The following is a 19,540-nucleotide window of genomic DNA, read 5'->3' on the forward strand; positions in this document are numbered from 1 at the left end:
TCCAGCTTCTTGTTGTCTAGATTTAACTCTATTTTCCCCCCTCTCGATTCTGCCCAACAGCCATCTTGGCAACTATTCCGTGGAATCATTTCCTGTCATGACATTTTTAGAAACCAAAATAACAGCATTTACAATGTAACAGCTAAATATTCCTATAGGGTATCTGGGTAAAACAAGCATTTTACACGGTAGTTTTGAGCACACCATTGGGTATGTATTCAGACGGAACCTCATCTGGGTGTCCACAGTTTCTAGCTAACCAATAGGCTGGTTGCGGCATTGTTTGCCGTCACTTTAGAATCATACCTGGCGTACACAACTGGCGATATTCTAGCTTCCAAGCTTTTCTCATGTAGCGCCTTGTTTTAATTTCAGCACGAACATTTATTCAGTGTTGGGGTGCTTTTAATAATAAGGGGCAGCTGTGTAATTTTCTGTAAAGAATGAAGCAGAGGTACATTGTAATATTTCATGGGCATATGAGATACCATAAATGGAATTTCAGTTGGACAAATTCAATACGTTTTGAATTCTTTGGATTTTTTTTAAAGAAAAAGATTACTCGTGTTTTTTTCCAATGGAATTATTTACTCAACCTTTTACATCATCAATTTTCCATTTTAAATTTAGTGCAGCGTAAACTCAGAGAGGTGCTGGGAAAAATATCTAAAGTATCTGCAGACAGTCGGTGTTCTTAAACCACGATGGCAAGACCTCAAAAATAGATGCAGCCCCATCAAAGTTAAATTGAATGACTCAGTGTCTGGACCACTCAGAAGGGTTTTTTCTATTTAGGAGAGGGGAGAAACTGTTCACTTTAGAACTTCAGAATCATGGATGGCAGAAGTTTGTTTTGTTTTGTTTTTAGATGGGGGAAAAGTGCCATCACAGGAAATTTGTATAAAAACCAAAGCCTCTTAAAAATATATAAAGTCAGATCACTTTTTTTTCATTCATTAATCTAGAACTATGCCTGAGAGATCAGTTTACCCAACTCCCACATTTTTTAGACAGAGCCATGAGGCTCCCTTCCACCTTGTCTGTCACCTTCTACAGAGGCTGGATAAGCCAGATACAGACTTTCCCAGACTCTCTTGTATATAGGGGTGGCCATGTGACCAAGCTTTGGCCAACAATATCAAAGGGATAATCCTGCTGGATTACTTCAGGGAAAAAATCTTTTCATTGTTAAAAAGAGAAAGTAGTTAGATAAAAGATAAAAATCTTTTTCAACCTCCCTAAATTCATGTTTTTGAATGGGAGTGTGATACTTGGAGCTTGGCAGCCATCTTGGGACTATGAGATGCCAGGACTAGGGATGGAGAGACAATAGAGCAGGAGGATGGAAAGAGCTTGGATCTTTGATGACTGTAGCCAGCTACTGCACCAAATCTGGAACATCTTATCTCTGGATTTTCTCCTGTGTGAGACAATTAAATGTCTTTATTTCTTAAGCCACTTTTAGTCAGTTTTTCTGTTACTCATATCTCTGCACATTCTACTTAATACACCCGGAGAAATTAATCTGCTCAAGTTCATAAGAGAACATAGTAGCATAGTCTTGATTGGAATTCAGGCCCTCTAATTTCTTGTTTCATAGTTTTTCCTCACTTCTACCCTGTTCCATTACCAGATTATTCTCTGCATGAATAAATATCTTATTGTCTTGATTAAACCTGTTTTTAAGTGTGGTTCTCCAGTAATTTTTATTTGTCCTGTAGATTAGTGTCTGCATGTGCAATCCATTTAGCCAAAGCAACTCCCATAAAGTTTATAATCCATCTCTGCACAGAAAGGCTTGACAAAGTAAGTTCCAGATTATTGGATAATTCATTTACATATTGAAAGCCTTGATTTGAGAAGATGTAACTATTCTGAGTCACAGTAATACTCAGAGAATTTAATGTGTCAACATGCTTACAAAGTTGATTGTATTTCAGAACCTCAAATTTCTATCCTGGAGAGTATTTTAAGGAGCAAGTAGATAACATTATATCAAAATGGAAAAATATGAGCAAATGTTTTATGAAAAATTTAAAAGTAAGAATAAAATATGTAGGTAACAGTATCTCAAAATACAGGGAATTTTATTAGAAATTATCTGAAAATAGAGCTTTGTTCCTGGATCTATTCTTTTTGTGTAATAAAAAAAACTTACCTGATTGGTTTACTGTCTCTTTAAAACAACAATTTTGTGGCACCACAGAATTCTAGGGTTGAAGCGACTAAAGAAATTCAGGTTATCCATTACCCAGCTTTAAGAGAGGACCCATCAAAACATTCCACTCAGGTGAGAATGGATTCTCTTCCAAATGTTCTCTGTTTCTGTACAGAGGAGAGAATGATCCTGTGTTATGATTATATATCAAATCATGTGTTGAGTACTTCTAGATTATTACATGAAGGATGCCAAATACAAAGGACGCTTTGCTCTTTTCTCTGTCAGGTCCTTAGAAAACATTTTGTTTTCCACCAGGCTGGCGAATGACCTTTCACATGTTACCATTGTGTTGAGATTGAGTTTGTTTTCCATGAATGATGCCTTCTAAAATGCCTTCATGGCATAGTGACTTAGCTCAGAAAGTGTCCATTGGAAAAAGAGACATGATTTCCATAGCAGTAGCAGTAGCATAAAGATAATGAAGCTTGAGGAAGCAGTACTATAGTTGCTTTAAAGAACACATTTTTTTTTAATTAGAGGTTCCTAAATCTCTTGAATGTATAGTAAAATATATCAAATAGTTCACAGTAAACATTATTTGCTTTGTATTCTGTTTTAAAGGGAAGGAATAACGTTTCAACACAGTGTGCCCTGTTTTTCACTCATATGATCCATTCATTGAATTAAGAGACATTTCTTCACATAATGTAGGAAATGTGAAGGGGAATCTAGATTAAAAATGCCCATGATATTCATTTCTTTGATGAAGTTATTCTGATGGGCCATCAGTAAATTCTTTTACCCTCACCTATGTTCCTTCTCTTATAAAGTAATAGTGTCTTTCTGGTCCTTCTTCCCATCCGGACATGGAAAACAGTTGATCAATGACTCTTGGTATTTGGCTGTTGGACCTAAGAGGTAGCATCTATGGAGTGCCAGGGATGGTTACAAAGCAAATACTTTCTTATGTTTAGATATAGCTCTTAACCAGCTAGAGAAAGATAAACCTCCCATTCTCACAGTGACAAATGAATGATCAAGCCTGTATGGTACCAAGTCTGAACTTCGTTGTATAGCCCGGAAATGACTCCATTCCCTCTAGCTGATGTCCTGCAGTATGAGGGCAAGAGTTAGGGTTCCTGACTTCTCCCTTATGATTGGCAGCTGTCAGAGCTGCCTTTGGAATGTCCCCCAGAGTTGCCTTGGCCAGAGGGACAGATTTGTCCTCTGACTTCTCACCAATCCAGGTTCCCTACCTACTCCTTAAGTCCTTTTAGGTCCACCATGACTCTGCAGTTCTCTCTCTTTTTTTTTTTTTTTTTTTTTTTTGTGGTACGCGGGCCTCTCACTATTGTGGCCTCACCCGTTGCGGAGCACAGGCTCCGGACGCGCAGGCTCAGCGGCCATGGCTCACGGGCCCAGCCGCTCCGCAGCATGTGGGATCTTCCCGGACCGGGGCACGAACCCGTGTCCCCTCCATTGGCAGGCGGACTCTCAACCACTGCGCCACCAGGGAAGCCCTGCCGTTCTCTCTTTACTGGTATTTTTTCTCTTTCAGTTTATCTGTAGTTGGAGTTAATGCCCAGGCACTCTCCCATAATCCTAATAATTAATATATGTAAAATTAAGTAATTGAAATATTTTCCCTTGATAGCTCTCTGATTATACCTCTTTAAATTTCACTTCCAAGTCATTCATATCTATAAAAATCATCATGGTAATAAAAATGGTGGAAGAAAACACAGAAGTAAATCTTCATAATCTTGGGCTAGGCAACGATTTCTTAAATACAACAGCAAAAACACAAGCACTAAAAGAGAAGGTTGTTAACTTGGATTTCATCAAAATTAAAACCTGTTTTACTTTAAGGGACACCATCAGGAAGATGAAAAGACAGCCTATGGACTGGGAGAAAATATTTGCAAATCACATATTTGAACATATATCCAGACTCTCACAACTCCATAATAAAATGACAATACAATTTTTATTTATTTATTTTTTGCGGTACGCGGGCCTCTCACTGCTGTGACCTCTCCCATTGCGGAGCACAGGCTCCAGATGCGCAGTCTCAGCGGCCATGGCTCACGGGCCTAGCCGCTCCGTGGCATGTGAGGTCTTTCTGGACCGGGGCACGAACCCGTGTCCCCTGCATCGGCAGGCGGACTCTCAACCACTGCGCCATCAGGGAAGCCCAACAGTACAATTTTTAAATGGGAAAAGTATAAGAATATATATATACCAACAATATACCAACAAGCATATGAAGATGCTCAACATCATTAGCCATTAGGGAAATGCAAATCACAACCACAATGAAATATTACCTCACATTCACTAGCATAGCTCTAATAAAAAATACAGACAATAGAAAGTGCTGTCAAGGTTGTGGAGAAATTGGAACCCTCATACACTGCTGGTGGGAATGTAAAATGGTACAGCCACTCTGGAAGACAGTTTGGCAGCTCCTCAAAATGTTAAAACACAGAGTTACTGTATGACGCAGAAATTCTACTACTAGGTATATACCTACGAGAATTGAAAAGAAGTCTAAACAATAACTTGTACATGAATGCTCATAACAGTATTATTCATAATAGCCAGAAGGTGAAAACATTCTAAATGTCCATCAACAGATGAATGGACAGACAAAATAATGTGTATCCATACAATGGAATATTATTTGGCCATAAAAAGGAATGAAGTACTGATATATGCTACAACATGGGTGAACCTCAAAAACATTCCAAGTGAAAGAAGCCAGTCACAAGAGACTACATATTGTATGATACCATTTATATGAAGAACACAGAATAAGCAAATCTATAGTGACAGAAAGTAGATTAATGGTTGACCAGGGTTTGTGGGAAAGGGAGGGAAAAGGATGAGAAGTGACTGTGGGTATGTGGTTTCTTTCTGGAACAATGAAAATGTTTTAAAATTATAGTAATGGTTTCACAATTCTGTAAATATGCTAAATACCATTGAATTGTATACTTAAACACATTTAAGCAGGTGAATTTTATGGTATAAATTATATCCCAATAAAACTGTTAAAAATAGTTATGGTATAATAACATGAAACAATGACATTAAGTAATACTTTATGATTTATTATTTTCCTTGTGGAACAAAATTATTAGGTTATAAATAACAACATTAAAAAAAAATAAAGGCAAAAACACGCATATTGAATTTTGGCAGTGCCTAGGTGTTTAGATGCTATTCAGTAGAGCACTGCATGTCAGAACAGAGGAGATTACCAGACGGTTATTTAAAAGGATCTGGTGCAGTGTGCCAATCTCAGTTACAGGTGGGTACTTAACCTATTTTTACTAATCAGGATTGGATGGGGTAGAGGTGAGATGCCAATAGGGCCATTGTGCTTTAAAAAAATTATGGTATGTGTTGGTGGTAAAGGGATTAAAAAATCATAGATTTGGTATAGACCACAACCATGGGTGCATACTTTATCTAGAGAAGTGTTTCTCTGTAAACCAGGGTCAATTCTCATCAGTATTTTGAGGAGAGAGTACTTATTAAAAAATGAAATTTTATCAATCCCACCCTAGACCAATGAATATCTTTGCAGGGTAGGGTGATAAAAGATTGAAGGAATTTTAATAATGTTGCTAGGTGATTCTTTTTTTCTCTCCATCTTTATTGAGTTATAATGGACAAATAAAAATTGTATATATTTAAAGAGCACGACCTGGACTTGACATTTTGATATACATCTACATTGTGAAATAGTTGCCTCAACAAGCTAATTAACATATCCATCACCTCACATAGTTAACCAGGTAATTCTTTAAAAAAAAAAAATTATTTATTTATTTGGCTGAGCCGGGTCTTAGTTGCCGCACATGTGATCTTTGTTGCGGCATGCAGGATCTTCAGCTGTGGCATGTGAACTCTTAGTTGCAGCAAGTGGGATCTAGTTTCCTGACTAGGGATTGAACCTGGGCCTGCTCTATTGGGAGCGAGGAGTCTTAGCCACTGGACCACCAGGGAAGTCCCTAACTAGGTAATTCTTATGCAACTAAGTTTGAGAACACTGATACAAAGCAGAAAGGCCAAATTTATTTAAAAATTTAATGCCATTCCAATAGAAATTCCTACAGGGCTTTTTCTAAAAATGCACAAAAGAGCACAGCAATTCTACTTTAAAGTACAGTCATATATTTTAGTGAAACACTTGCATATGTGTACACAGGTATTCTTTACAGCATTGCTGGGTGTAGTAAAAATTGAGAAACAACTGAACTGTCCACTAGTCAGGGAACGGATAAGTTAACTGTAGATTATTGCTATTTGACAGTTAAAATGAATACTTGTATCAGTATGCATATATCAATATGAATAGACTTGTAAAACAAAATATTCTATGTAAAAAGTAAATTACTAAAAGATATGTGCATACGATATAGATTAAATGAAACTTAAAAACCAAATAATACTATACATTAATTCCGGCATACACATGTGGTAAAATTATGCGGTCTTGCATTGGAATTGATTCCCCCGAACTTCAGGACAGCTCTGGAGAAAGAAGAGAGAGAAGGCTTGGGGTGGGATTAGTGCTTTAGCTGTATCTGGAATACTTTATTAAAAGAGTAAATAAACGTGAAGCCAAGACAAACTAATGTTAACATCTGTTAGGCCTGGGTAGCAAATAATTAACTTCTGTTATATTTGAAATTCAAAAACCAAAATCAATAAACAAAAATTAATTTGTGGAATTTTCAATACTGATCAGCTCTTTTAAATGAGCTGACACAAAGCCCTATACTTAGTTTAAATCCTCCCATCAATATTTGCCATACCTGAAAGCTGGACAGATGGTAAATATAATATAATTTCTCCTTAACAGATGGGTGAACTGGAAGGTTTAATTACTTTCTCCTAGTTACATAGTAAGTAGCTCTGGAAATAAAATATTTTGGTCAATAACTTGGGGGTTTGGCCACCACATAGGATGTCAGAACACAATGCTAAACCTTTATAGTTTCTACTATGAGACAACATAACATATTCACATATATGTTCTGTTACATATATAAAACAGAAAATCTATATCTTCATGTATAATCAGACACTATAGAACAGGAAAATATTCTTAAAATTTTGGGTTTTCTTATGACCGCTGCTGTAAATGAGCTTTTCCATTCTGACATATTCCAAATACATGATAACTTATTAATCATTTTTTAAATGGCTTTTCACATTAACAAAAAAAGCCAAGAGTAAATCAGGTCTCTTACCAGAGCATTTGATTTTCCTACTCCAAAAATGGGTATTCAGGGCAAAGAGCATCTGGCTTATATTCAGAAGACATAAATTTTCTTCTCAAGTCTTCCACTGGCCACTGTGGTCGACATCAATTCTTTGAACCTTCCAGGGTCTGTAAAAGATTATGCGAGAAAGATATATCAGGTTAAGAGAACAGCATTAATTTTAAAATACGTTGCTTGTTTGGAATATGATAAAGAGATTGCTGGGGCTGGAAAGATATGTTTATGGAAGGCCATAGTAGGAGATGAGACCGGGGAAGCTTTGGGTCTTACTATGCAGCAGCTGTAGACTTTTTGAGGAATGGTGCAGTATTCTCTTCATTATGCTTTGCTTGGGAATATTGTCATTCAGTAATTGCAAGCAGTATATGAAGAAACCATGCAATATCAAGTCAACCAAATAGAGATTTATTTTGCTCACAAAGCAAGGAATCAGGAGGTGGACAGGCCAAAGCAGGTGCAACCTCTCCATATAGTTATCAAGGACTTGGGTTCCTTGTAGCTTCCTGTTTCACCAGCCTTAGCTTGAGGCTTTTGTCCTTATTCTTTCAGGATAGCTGTTTCACCTCTAGGCAGGAAGAAAAGGGAAACTCGAAAGGCAAAAGTTCATTCCAACTAAACAGTAGCACAATAGCTTTGATGGAGGTGCCATCTAGTAGACTTCTGTGTACACTTATGAACTCTTTATGATAATTAAGGTACCAGATATTTCTAGTGGGTGAATGAGGACTTTGTCAGCTGAATAAATTAAAGTTCATTTAGCAAGGGAAAACTAGCTACTCAAGAGGCAACTAGCAGCATCTGCCACAATTTCTTGATTCCTAAACTCTCCTCAGGGTGCCCTTCCAAGTGGTTTTCCCAGTTCAACTTGGTGGACCCCAGGAGAGCTTGGAGGGAGAGAGCCAGGGCAAAAGCTTGCTTTGGGATAGCTTCTGGCCTGTCTGCCTTGGCTGGCAGTATGACACAGAGGCGAGTGTGGTTTTGAGAGTCAGACTAGGGTTCAAATCCCAGCTCCTTCCACTAACACATTGCGTGGCTTTGAACGATTTAGTCCAATGAATATTTATTAAATACCAGCTATGTGCCAGGCACTCTGCCATTCCTTGGGCATATGGCAGTAAAAAGGGCAGACACTGTCCATCCCTTCACAGAGCATACTTTCTGGTGGTGACTGAGCCTTTTCTATAAACAGGAGTTGTGGTAGGGATAAATTTAGTTCTTATAGCATGTAAATGCTAGTTAAATGGTAATTGTTCAGAAGCTGTCCTAGATTTGGTTTCATTCTACTGAAACTAGTACTTACATTTGGGAGCTTGGATCTCTCCACTAGAAGTTCTGCTTGCTTTTGGATTAATCCCAGGAGTCCTGGGCTTTTTTTGGAGCTAATTAAGGCCAACTATCTTCTCTCTCCCTCCACAGTGACCCTAAACCTCATTGGGTTAAGAGCACATGACCTAGTTTCTTCCCTCTGGGGGAAGAAAGTTCTCAAATATCTTCTTGGAATCTCAGAAATTCCCTGCCTCTGAAAATCCTTCTATTTTGAAGTTGCTCAGGGACTGGAGCATAATTCTCCACTCCTCCTTGCTCCGTGGGTAACTCTGGTTTCCTTTTCTAAGAGCAGGAACCTGAGAATGATCCTAGCACTCCAGAGACATTAGGATGCCTGGGATGCTGGAATTGATCCTAGATTATGGGACTTTGATTCTAGACCACGTGATTCCTGATTTCTCCCAATGGTCTAAGGAAATCCTGGGAAGATCAACAGTGCTAATTCTCCTTGTCATTTATTTTGCCTTTGATTACATCCAAAACATATTGGAATATTATAATGATTACCTCTTACTAAGTAACTACTATGAGCTAGGTACTTTTTCTGTATTATCTCATTCAATAACCTTGTGATTATTCCCAGTTTACAGAAAGGAAACTGAGTCTGCAGAGATGACTTGCACTCTGTCCAAGGTCACTTGACTCACAGTGGGTGGAGTTGGGATTCACACCCAACTCTGACTTCACACCCCTATACTGTGGTTGTTTTTGGAATTAGCTATTCTTGTGAAATATTTATCACAGCCGTCTTTGGACACAGTTTTGTGGAAATCCCAAATACCATAATGGTCAGCTCTATTTCCCTTTTAAAACTCACAATTCGGGGCTTCCCTGGTGGCGCAGTGGTTGAGAGTCCACCTGCCGATGCAGGGGACGCGGGTTCGTGCCCCGGTCCGGGAGGATCCCACATGCTGCAGAGCGGCTGGGCCTGTGAGCCATGGCCGCTGGGCCTGCACGTCCGGAGCCTGTGCTCCGCAACGGGAGAGGCCACGGCAGTGAGAGGCCCGCGTACCAAAAAAAAAAAAAAAAAACCTCACAATTCAGTGATATGTCCAGGAAAAGTGGCTGCTGTTGCCAAGCTCCTGTCTTCTCTGCCTTGAGCCTGGCTCTTTGCTTGCCAGCCTGGCTCAGTGGGCAGTTGCCAGTTCTGAGAGCTTGGTGCACACTGTGTCCTGATGGAGACCAGAGCCGGGCTCAGTACGCAGTTGCTTCTCTAGGACTGCCTTCCGCAGGGACTCTGGAAGTCCTTCCCCTTTCTCAGTCCAGAATTAGTTGTGTCTGAAATGTGCTTGGATGAGTACTTCCAGTGCATACCTCTGAACTGTTAAGTGAGCTGAGGGATTAGGAATGGAGGAAAGGCAAAACAAAACATTCTATGAATGTCTAAAAAGTGTGTCAGAGGCATTTCTGCTAAACTCTCTGATACTCCATTCCTAGCCCTGTGGTGCTTTCTACCAAATATTGCACGTTTTGGACATATTTATTCTAAAAATTATTTGCTTACCTGAAATTCAAATTTAATTGGGTGGCCTGTATTTTATCTCCAATGAACATTGTGTTTATTATGCTCGTGACTGACTGGACCTGGGTTCTTCTTCTCTGACTGTGTTACATTCCTCCCCATATGTGATGATGCAAACATGTCCAAACCCTGTCTTTGAAGAACCAGCTCAAATGCTGCCTCTTTCCTGATTCCCCATCCTTCCAATCAGAAGTCATATCTTCTTCCTCTGAATCCTATAGCTTGCCTCTAGTTTTATTTGTGTGTTTGAAATATAGTTGTGTAAGCATTTCTCAAAGTGAAGCTGAGACCTAGACCCTTCTGGTGAGTGACGTTAGATGACAGACCTGTCCCCTTCTATCGATTCGGATTCATTGATATTCAACAGAAACTAAAACTGTTTGAGGTCTGTCCTCAGTGGGAGTTCATATATCTGCATCTGAGGTGGCCCTTAAGAGGCTTGTCCTGCAGGGAGAGAGAACAGCCCCGAGGGGAGGGGTCTGGAATGGTGGGCCGCCTAAGAACCTTCTTAGTGGGGTTGGTATCCTTGGTTTGTCTCTGCTAGAATTTTACATATATGAATCTTTCTTCAAGTGTGTGTTTAAGATTTTTTTTTTTTGGTATATCTGTTTTCTAATTTTGCCTAATGTGGGAATTAGGGATAAATTAGTTTCTTAAAATGTTGTCTAGAACTTTTATATTCTTTTCTTGCCTGTGGAAGCGATCACAAATAGTTTGAAAATCATCAATTCCTTGGACATTTTCTATAATTTGTATACAAAAACTAAAGGGGCCTGGAACCATATTCTGGAGATAATCTTTAACAAAATTTTAAATTCTTTTCATAATCATTGATCTATTCAGATTGTCTATATTTTCTTGATTGAATTTTGGAAGTTGGAATTTTTTTTTCTATAAGTATATCATTTTTATTCACACTTTACTTTTCATGAAATTGTATGTACATATTTTTAGCAACGGGAAAAAAACTCCTCTATACCTGTTGATTTGTCTCCTTGCTCATTCTTAATTTTTCCTAAAGATTATTTTTATCCAAAGGATTTTCTCATGGATTTGTTTTTAATTGTCTTTTTCCATTTTTTAATTTATTAAAGTATATTTTTACCTTTAATTACTTCTTTTTGTTCTTTAGGTTTACTCTACCTTCTAATTTATTGAAATTGTATGCTTAGTTCTTTCATTTTCATTATTTCTTGATTTAATAATGAAAGCTTATATATTGATAAGTATAACCAAAAACAGTTTAAACCATCTCCCATAATTAAAAAAAATTAACTACAGTGTTATTTTCTCAAATGATGTTGAGCAAGGTAAAAACAAGAAAAAAAAGGTCTATAATCCGAATACCAAGTTTAACAAATTTTACCCTTTTGGGGCATATCCTTTTGGATTGTTCTCTTTCCTTTTCTCTCTGTACATATATTTTTTAAAATGGCATCATGCTGTATGCAATTTTACATTTCTATAATTTTTAGATAATATTTTAATGATATAAAATTAAAATCTATTTAATCATTGTTAATAGTTGCATAGTTTTCCACAGTTTGGATATACTGTAATTTATTTAAACTTCCACCACTGATGAATATTAAAGTTACTTCCTCTTTCCTATGTTAATATTTTCTTTGTTTAATAAGGGCTGAGAAAGTAATAAGGTAGGAACCAATAAAAATACTGCATTGGAAATGATTGTACATACCACTTTGTGCTGCAACCTTATTATTTCTAATTTTATTTTCTTCAGTGTCAACATAGATTAAAGTTATAATATTGCATCTTTTGGTCTCCTTACCTCCCCCTTTTCTTTTTGCTGCCTTTTATCCAAGTAAATTTCCATCTAATTTGCAATCTAAACCCCATTTCACCTTTTATAGGTCATGTATTCTTAATTTTATTGGGGACATGAAGCACATGTTTTCTAACATTTACTTATATTTCCTATATAGTAGGTAATTTTTAAATTTTGATTTTTTAAAAGTCTTGAATGTTGTCTTCAATTTATTATGCCACAGAATATTTTTATAACCCCATCTCAGTATCGTTTCTCTCTGTTTCTCATTTTTGTGTAAGCCGTGGGATACCAAGTGCCCACAAACTGGTAGGTTAGACTCCATCTTTCTTAAGCTTGATATTAGTTCTTTTGTTGGTTAACAGATTCCTCTCCTGCAGACTGCAAAGAGAAGGAAGGGAGATGGACACCTGGGTAGTCCAGTAGAGAAATGTTGATTGTGCAGTGTTTTCTCTCCATATTTGGTGAAGGTGCTGTGCAGGTGTCAGATTTCTGGGTCCAGCTTTCTTGACTGCCTGTTTCTTAGCCACCTTGCCTCTTGCTTTATATAAGCTGCAGCGTGCCCAGCTGCAATCTTACTACTTGGTATGGCCTCTTTAATAATTTGGGGGCTTCAAGAAATTCCTTTCAAATGCCAGTGATTTGCCTCGGCAAATTGAAACACAAATTGAAGGAGTGTGTTTGCTCTCTGCTGTCTTAGAATGTTCAGCCATCAGATCTTGTCCTTATAAATAAGTGACTATGTGCTGGAGAATTTCAGAGTTATTCCTTGACTGGTCTTATTTGCTTTTTATCTGATCTACTCTATATATAGCTGAAACTCCTATAAGTTTCTGCTTTGTGGATGGTTATCGCCATGGTTTCTAATTTGAAGGTGACTTTCTCTCATCTTTTATAACCCTTTGAACATTTCAGTGGAAATCTGAGAATAGGGGGTGTGAGGCATTTATGCTTTGATTCATATATCCAGTTCTTTTAACATTATCCTGTTGACTTGAATGTAACAGACATTCAAAGAAGAGCTAATGACTAAACAAAGAATGAACATCATCTTGAGCTTAAAGGGTACTAATTGTCATATGACTTTTGTATTATTCTTCATATGTTGAAAACTTTGAGGTTTCTTTATATTTCTAGATACTTCAAATGGTAGTAATGGCAATCAAGTTCTGATTAGAAAAAAAAATGGGACTACTCTTGAAATAAGTTTAACTATTTTTTCCTTCACTTGTAAAATAACTTTTGACTTTGTTCCTTCAAAGTGCAGTCTCTGTGTTAGGTACAATGGATATAAGGATGACTATATGCTTCCTACCCTCCTGCAGGAAACTCACATATAGTTTACTGGCAGCAACTGCTTTTTTTCCCTTTTCCAGGTCAAACATTAGAATTGTTTTTTGAAAATGGAAGTACTCAGGATAATAGAATGTCTTTTTCTCTCTGGCAATGGGGGTCTTGTTTATTTGAGTAACTCAGTGAAGGAATTATTTTACCAGGGGCTTACAAGAGATTGGGCGAACGTTTATCCCACTAATCCTGGGGTAATGGAGAGAGAATTTCCTCCTCTCTTCTATGGTTCGTAGACTCAGTGAAGTCAGGAAAGTTAAACTTGACTGAATTTACAATTTCTTTTAAGTATTTTGTTGTTAAATATGTAGGTTTTTCGTTCGATTAGTCACTGGAATCTATGCAATCATATATTCATTTTAAGTGTTACTATATTTCTATCCACATATATAATAGAAGACATAGATAACTTCCACTTCTGGAAGATAGGCATTTTATTTTTGAACTTTCTACATGCTAGTCAGTGCATATCACTAATAGAAAATATTTTGCCAACTAGGAATAGAGACATGGATCCTTCAGAGCCAGGCATGTGGGTTTTATCAAATGTAGTAGACGTTTGTGGATTTTGTCTGCCTAGCCTCATTTAACCTTTCTTTTGCTAAAATTACCCTGGCTTTTCGCTATGCCATCTCAGCTTGGTGGGGCTATCAAATGAGGTACCTCCTTACCCAATGCATGGGAACATGACTCAAGCTATACAGATGGGACTTTGTTTTTTTTCCTGAGAATTAATGTCTCATAAAACCGTTGTGAGGATTAAGTGAGTTAATGCATACAAGGTACTTAGAAGCATTAATGGCACAGGGTAAACAGTATACAAGTGTGAATTTTATTATTAAGCAGAATGACAGAAGATTAAAAAGTGATTAGAGCTGGAATATTCTGCCTGGCTGCCCTAAGACACACTCGTAGTTCCTCTACCTTGATCTCCAGAGTGAACTAGTTCTGTCATTTTCTCCAAGGCCAGATTATAAAGCATTTCCTCCAATTCTATGAGCTACCCTGTATCCTTCTGATAAATTCATTTTGTCTCAACTTTCTCTCCTTGCGATCCAAGAATCTTGATGGATAAAGAGAAACTCTTAGTGAAGCTCCAAACATTGGAATTAAGTAATATTCTAAAATTTAAAAAATTATTTATATTTACTTTGGAGTGTGTTTTCTTATTCCTTCTGAATATGGTGCTCTATTCTGGGAAATTATGTCAAGCAAAATAATAAAATAATAGTAGGATTATCTGGCATAGAAAAAGCTGAGACACGCAAAATGATGGAAATAAATGTGCTCATAGTAGTATTAACTTTTAAAGAAAACTCACCATCATGACCATTAAAATTATATATACCAGATACGGCTTAAGAGATTTACAGATATTATTTCTAATCTTTATAGCAAGTCTGCAAATAGTATTAACCTCGTTTTATAGTTGGGAAACCTGAATGTTTGAGGCTTGTCCATCAGTTAGCAGCTAACGAGAATTCTAACCCAGTTCTACTCACTACAAAGCCTGTAGTCTCTCCTACATTGACACACTTTAGTTTTCTTAAATTGTGAAAATCTGTTTCTATGTTTGGATGTTAAGTTGAAAATTTTAAATGGTGTTTATTCATTCTTTCATCAAATATTTATTGAGTGACTATGTGGGTGAGGTCTCCATGAACGTATATAAATATAGCCTCAGAGGATATGTTTTAGGAAACGGGGATGGCAAAGTGTAGAAGAAGGAACTTTGTAGTTATTTAGATTAAATGTAAAATATGTCTACTAGTCAAGGGAAAGGATGATAGCTGTTTTTAATTTTTGTTTAGATAATCCACTCAAAATTTATTTCCGTTGACTCCAGAAAAATTTTATTTTTCCTCTTCCCCTAATCTCAATCTATTCTACTCATCTAACATACATTCATATAGTGGTGTATTTAGAAACCTTTCTAAGTTCTAGAGAATTTTAGGTCACTTAATTTTAGGGCATTTCTATGCAGTAATAATGTAAAGGGTGTTACTTGATGAAGAGAGCCGGAAACTTCTAGAAACTGGATAGAGTCCCAAATATACCAATCCTGCTGTTACAGTCTTAGACACACCTGTATAGGGCCAGAGATGAATAGTTACCATCTTAGCCTCCAAGGAGCTAGAATCTAATGATTGTGCAGAAACTTTCATAGCATCTATACACAAATCAGGCAACCACTTTATTCTTACCTTTTCTAGCACTCATAATGGGGGTCTTGCAGAAAAGTGCAGAATACTGTAAATTTTAACCTTTTTCTTCCCTTCAGTCTCACACTACATACTATACCTCTTTAGCAATAGAAGGGAAGAGGTTAAATAAGCTGCCCTCATTGACAGTGGAGTTTACTTAGTTTGTGCAGAAGATATTTTCTGTGTGCTCAGAGATATCAATGTTTGCTTTCCATGTAATGGAAAAAAACCCATAAAGGTAATGAATAGATACTCCTGCAGCTGAAATGCCAAAGAAGCATAACCAGGCTTTGGTTCTACTCATGCTGGAAGGTTTTGTATATTCAAATTCATTACTAATGATTCATTTTATTTTAAAGACTTGGTCTACATGAGATTGTATATGAAAAATCTATGCAGTTGGACTGTAATATTTCTGTGAAAATTTAAATTGGTAAAAGAAGATAAAAGAAATTCATAAAAGAATGAAGCTAGATAGAGAGTACAAATGCCTGAATAAATGATTCAGGGCAAAACAGACTAAGCAGTACCTAAGTGTGAGCTTTTATTATTATTAAACAGAGTGGCAGAAGGTTAGAAAGTGGTTATAGTTGGAACATTCTGACCACCCATGTCAGCTTCCTGAAGAAACTTAAAAACAAACAAACAAAAAACAACACTGTATTTTTCTTGTAACTGCTTTTGATACAGTAGAATATATGGTCTCCTTTTAATTTCTTTTCAGCCACTTTTTATTGGTGGTGAAGGGTAGAGATCAATTATCTTATAATAAAAAATCAAGTTATGGCTAGTTTTATGTCTCTCATTCTGTCCTATTCTCTTGCAGCTCCTTAGGGTGCTAGCTTGGAGTCTCACTGGGCTCCCATGGGAGAATGTGGGCTCTGTGTGCTCACAGTGAGAGCCAGGCTGTACAGGAGTGTATCCCAGAAGCAGCACCAGCTGCCCGTTGGATTAGAGATCCCTCAGGTGGAAGTGGTAGAACTGAGAAGCCCAGGCACTCAGAGCACCTCCCCAAACCACAGCCTCCCAGGTCAGCGATTCCAAACTTGGCTGAGGTTTAAAAGATGCAGACTCCAGAGATCCAGCCAAACATTCCACACTGGCATATCCAAGAGCGGATCCTGGAAATCTGCCTTCTTAACAAGTAACCTGAAGATCGGCTAGGATTCCCCACTACCATTCTAAGTGCCTTGTGAGGAAGGAGCAACCCTCCCTGTTTGCTCCACCTGCACGATTGTTGCCATGTATGACACAAGAATGGCCACCAATGTGCTGTGGAAGAGTGAGGCCTGTCTTCAGGGCAAGCTTCTCAGTGCATCCACCTCTTTTAAGACTCCATCCACCTCTCTCAAATTGACAGTTTTGCTGCACCATAATCTGAATTTGACATTTTCATCCACTTTCCTATTTTCTGGCTTGGCTTTGCCCTGGCCATTTATTAGGTGGCTGGTAACCATGTACCTTAAAGATAAATATTGGTGTTTAATAATTTCAGTAATTAGTGGAGGTTCCAGAAAATGGAAGTGCAACTTTACCTATTGAAGTGCCAAAACTTAAAAAAAAAAAGCGTTAAAACTCCTCTGCTTTCATAAAAGTATTGAACCTTTGTATGTTTCTTGATGATTCAGAATTGTCATGAAAATATGATTTATTTTACTGTGCTGTGCAATATACTAAGGAAGTCACTGAGGTAGATAGACCATTGTCTCCTGCATTTTTGTCTTAGGTTGTTGTTACTGGTTTTGGTTTGCCTGTGTGCTGTCATTAGCTCTGCCTTTTCCTTGAAGGCCAGCTGTATCTGTACCGCTGTCAGTGTTTTGCCCGGGCAGTACACAGCCCTTCATTTTTCTGTTTCTAATATTTGCAGGCTGTAGTACCACATAGCCAAACTGCTGAGAGCTGGGTCTTAATTAGAATGAGCTGGATTCTGGGCAGATGTCTGGCAATCTTTCCTGGGAATAACTATCCAGCTCTGGGAGAGGAATGTCGTGACATGTATTTAGCTGCTCAAGAGGTTTTGTTTACTTGTTTGCTTTGTTTACTGTGCATGGTTGTGTCTCAGAGGACTCTGAATTGTTGGAGTGGTTAGTTCTGAATAGCTGAGGAACTATTGTCTATAGACACTATTATTGTCTATAGTGTAAAACTTGGAACGAGTTCCTGTTTCACATGCTCAGACTAGAAAGAAGCGATGTCCAGTTGGAATGCGGAGCAAACACAGTCAGAGCATTGATTTTTCTTTCCCTCTCAGGATAGCACCCATGCTGGTCCTGGACTGCAGCAGGAAGGAGACCTGACTTCTCTCCTTCCTATTATTTTGCCCCCAGAAAAATTGCTTGGCAACTCTCACAACCACACAAACGCTTGTGTGCTTGGTATCTTAGGAAAATGCAACTCTTTTTAACCTGCTGATAATCACAGCAAAGAAAAGCATCTGTGGGGTTATCTTATGGGAGCAAAGGACTAATGTGCAGTCTCCAAAGGAAACTGCCACTGCCCTCGCTGCTCTCCTGAGCAAGGTGACTGGTGCCACAAAGCGGCCATGTGAGAGACACACTGCTTTGGTACAAGAGGAAGGATGTTCCTGACTTACGGGCTCAGTCACAGTAGCTCTCTTGGTGGTGACAGGTGGGGCCACTGCTTATAGGAGACATATTTACCAAAGCGAGTAATTGATGCATATACCTTTGAGGTCAGTGAGAAGGGCTTCCTTCTGGCTTTCTGCTCTTTGCCATTAACACCGTAAATCCACCTGCCCAAAATGATAGCCATCACCAAGCATTCTTGACTTCTTTATTTTTTTTATCTCTGTGAATCTTACTTCCTCTCTTTCTCTCTCTTTCTTCCTGTGTCTCTCTCCTTTGCTCCTTCTTCCTTTTGGTCCTAATCCCAAAGTATATATTTTTTTAACTACATGATCACTCAGTGCACATTGGCTGAGTGTAAAGAGTAGGAAAATTGTTTTAATGACCATCGAGCTTTCAGTGTCCATAGTCAGGATGATACAGGCTGCACCAAATGGGATGGTATCCATGGTGAGGGGGGCAGAATGCGCCAGGCTTTTGTGTCAAAGGGAGATGAAACACATGTCATATGTCTGGACATATTGTTTCAAAGTTCTGATCCTGAGTTTATCTTTACTGATCAGCTTGCAAGGCAGAATCAGAATATATCAGAACAAGTGGCAAAATGGGATAGAGCTTCAAAAAGACTTAAAAATAAAACCAGAGAAAAATGGGTTAGAATAAAATTAATTAATAATTAAATTAATGTTTTTGTTTAGTTGTAATGTCAGTGACTATTTTTTTTAAAAATAATTAAGCAGTTCATTTCAGCTTTTAAGGGACAAATTTTAAATCCTAACCATGACTCACAATGAAATAATGTGCCAACTTGTACACGTTCGTATTCTTGTATTCACAATGTTGTAAGAGAAAAGTTTAGAACCTTTGCAAAGGAGGTGTTTTGTTTTTCAAATATTGAGTTAATTTCACATATTGACTTTTAAATTTTGTTGTCAGATTTGTTGTGAAAAATTATTGCATTTTTACACGTTTGAGGTTTTCTAACCTGTGAGCTTCCATTCAGTTATTGGTGGGAGAAGATTCAGATTCCTGTTGGGGCTTTTTTGCTTTATAGAGGTAATTGCAGCTGTTTGTGGAGAAAGGCTGACCTCATAACCCCTCACCAATTTATCCAGGGACTAAATATTGTCCTTTGTCGCCTAGCTTCCATATGCCTTTTTAATGTGTATTATTTAAGATTTGTTTTTCACAAGGTGATACTTAGAGACAAGGATAAGATGACATTGAACGTAAAAGAAGAAAGTATTGGTAAAGAAATATTCAAAATACACAGAACATTTGCCTTCATAATTTATAGTTTGATTTTATG

General features: G+C 37.7%; 2 long non-coding RNA genes across 5 annotated transcripts in view; one reads left to right on the top strand and one right to left on the bottom strand.

Moving 5' to 3' along the window:
* The window catches only part of LOC109549085 (uncharacterized), a 347,869-nt gene that overhangs the window by 251,673 nt on the left and 76,656 nt on the right, over positions 1-19,540 (top strand). The gene's annotated exons all lie outside the window — the stretch shown is intronic.
* Positions 58-10,030, bottom strand: LOC141278301 (uncharacterized). Of its 2 annotated transcripts, XR_012330783.1 has the most exons (4): positions 9,602-10,030; positions 7,426-7,565; positions 2,159-2,325; positions 58-434 (listed from the first exon to the last, which is right to left on the bottom strand). It is a non-coding gene; the product is annotated as an uncharacterized lncRNA (long non-coding RNA). The 2 variants fall into 2 exon arrangements; XR_012330784.1 differs by lacking the exons at positions 58-434; positions 2,159-2,325 and adding an exon at positions 4,116-6,703.

Source organism: Tursiops truncatus, chromosome 3 (genome assembly GCF_011762595.2).
Source record: "Tursiops truncatus isolate mTurTru1 chromosome 3, mTurTru1.mat.Y, whole genome shotgun sequence".
In the NCBI taxonomy this organism is placed as follows: domain Eukaryota; kingdom Metazoa; phylum Chordata; class Mammalia; order Artiodactyla; family Delphinidae; genus Tursiops; species Tursiops truncatus.